This window comes from Falco biarmicus, chromosome W (assembly GCF_023638135.1).
Source record: "Falco biarmicus isolate bFalBia1 chromosome W, bFalBia1.pri, whole genome shotgun sequence".
NCBI classification, from domain to species: domain Eukaryota; kingdom Metazoa; phylum Chordata; class Aves; order Falconiformes; family Falconidae; genus Falco; species Falco biarmicus.
Window position 1 is genome coordinate 18,868,268 of NC_079310.1, and position 2,848 is coordinate 18,871,115.

The window sequence follows — 2,848 nt, forward strand, 5'->3', positions numbered from 1 at the left end:
TATGTAAACGGGATGTGAAGAATCAGAACTTAGAACTGAAGCATACGGGCACCTAAGCAACAGCAAATAGCAAGCAAGAAGAAGGACACAAAAACCTATCAGGGTCTAACACCTGTGCTGTCTAAGATATATAAATAGTTTGTATAAACAATAAAGGGGCCATTTTGTCCGAACTCAGCCATGCAGACATAGTGTTTCTTTTCAGTCCGCCTCGACTTGCGTCACCACAGGTGGAAATACCCAACTCTTCTGTCTGATAGGAATGTAACAGTGAGTAACTGAATAATAACCCATCACTCAATATAAAAGGGACAATGATAAAAGAACAGCAATGAAATGCTTAAGTGAAATAACCTAAAAATGATAAAGGAAATTTGTATATTTACATAAAATAAGAATACCTGTGGCACTGCTGACAGCAAGATATCTTAAGATTAGATGGGTCAAGATAGATAGTTTTGTGGATAAAAGTACTGTGCTAGACAGAATGTTTTGTTTTACAGAAACGTTTCTCCTTTCTCATGCTTGAGCATATTTAGGGCAGCGCAATGGGCAGGGCACTCCTCTGGGCCACCAGGTTCAGACCTCTCTGCTGTGGACCCCTTCAGGACTGATACTCACACCAGGGCTCACAAGTCATTGCCATGAACATTAAGGTACTTTTAGCTTTCAGTACCTCCTAGTCTTTCCTGGTGAGGCCCTTGGTGTGCTGTCAGGTTCTTTAGCAGAGGAGATGGAGGCCTGGTGATGAATGCACCTTGGGGAGACACAATTTCCTGGTCCCTCTCCAAGGAACAGGCAGCAGGACAAACTCAATGACTTTGTCGGGAGACTCACAGCCCAAGGTATCCCTGTAACTTTGCTTTATCAAGGTGTCCCTGTCACTTGGGAATGTGGGACAAAATCCCTGAGCAGGCAGGGGTGTCAGCCCCCCATACTTGCTCCCTCTAGCTTGTGAAATGGGAGGGAGGAAGGAGGTGGCCCCACATCTTCCTGGTTGTCTTGTGCAAACTGTGAACTGCCTGAAATCAGCTGCTGGGTGAAGGGCAAGGTGGCAGTAAGAAACTCCTCTGCTGGAAAAACCTGTAGGACAAGGGGAAATAGGATTCCTTGAAGGCTGGAAAGCATCAGTCCTGGGTGCTGCAAGGATGTCTGCCCTCTTGCCAAGAGACAGCAGGTACTTCTAGGTTTCAGGATCTTGGTTTTGAGGTTTGGGAGGTTTTGAGGATGCCTGTGGTATCAGAGTGCTGGACATGAGTGTTCTGCACTGGGAAAGTAGGGAGAAGGGGTGAGCGAGAGAGAAATAATGCAGGATTCTTTCTGGATCTCAATAGGAAATGTTTGACAAAAAATGGCTTAATAAGATAACTGCTTTAATAAGGCAGAGTAAGGAGAGGAATATAGATACAAGTAAATCTTGCATCCCTTCAGCTGCCAGGCACCTCATGTTCATGCAGCATTGGAAGGAGCCTGGATGAATTTTCCCACAGCATACTGCACAGAGCAGATCAGATCCTGTCTGTGGAGAGAAGCTCTCCCTTTTGGTCATTTGAGCTATGATATAATTTCCTTACAAGGACAACTCTATTCCTAAAGAATGGTCTCATGAGAACTTCTTGCTGCACTTTTAAATAGAGGCAAGGCCATGCAGATGGTGTAATCACTGGTACGAAGTGGGAGCTGCCTGCAGGCTCCTCTGTTGCAATGAGCTGGTTGAGTTTGTCCTGTGACCAAGGGATTTGTGCAACATAACACAGGCCTGAAAGCCAAGCTGTATGTGCAGCACAGCACAGACGTGGGCCTACTCAGGTTAACTGTTCTATGGTTCATTAATTCGTAAACATGCCACAGTCTCCTGGTCAGGATCACTATATTCCACCCCTTGATCCACAGTTTCCCTTTCCCAAAGATATTATAAATTACAGATTATATTAATAACATAGGGGCTTCTCAAGCCCTAAGTATGTGGCCAAATAGAGCAGATGTGGCCTGTTCAAGATCTTCCACAAGACTCCCAATACATGGGATCAAGCTGGCACTTCAAACCTGCCTTTGCAGATTTGGTCCTAGGGTTTCTGCTGAGTCAGGGTGAAGGCTAGATGCAGGAGCGGTCTGCAAACTAGGACCATGCATGGCAACCAATTAGCTGAGGGGAATGTGCTCGAGCTTGTCTAGACAACAATTAACATGATGAAGCATGTTTGCAGAGCACGGGGGAGTGGGAGACGGATGGCGCCAAGGAAAGGTAACACCTTGCGGTTAATTGCTGGTAGTTAACCACCAATCAGGGATTGCCTAGTATGCAAGGCTTAGCTTCAAGAACCAATTAGTTTAAAATGCGCAGCTTCTGAAAGTGTATAAAAACTCGTGCTTCTGTACAATAAATTGACATTTGCCTGCATCAAGCTGCGTTCATTCGCCGCAGCTAGCTGGTGCCACTCCTAGTGTGACAGGTGATGACAGCTGTCTTCCTAGGCCTGTGTCACCACATGATTAGGCTGGATATTGATACTTTTCTCTGTTAAACAAACATTTGTCTTTACTTTTCACTTGATTTTTCAACTCCTTGGGTTTGTTTTTCTATTGACAGTATTGTAAATAAACATTTGAATAATTCAGTAGAATATTTCAGTCCTATTCAGTGCAGGTCATTTTAGTTGAGCTATTTTAACACTTTGTCAAAAAACACAAAATACTGAATTTCAGATACAGCCTGCACAGTGTCTACAGTATCTTGACTGTTATGGCCATGAATTTCAAACTGAGTCAAGTTAACTCCTTCCATGTATTTCTACAATAACTGGGAAATCAGTGACATGAAATGCATCTTTATTTTTCCAGATGTATA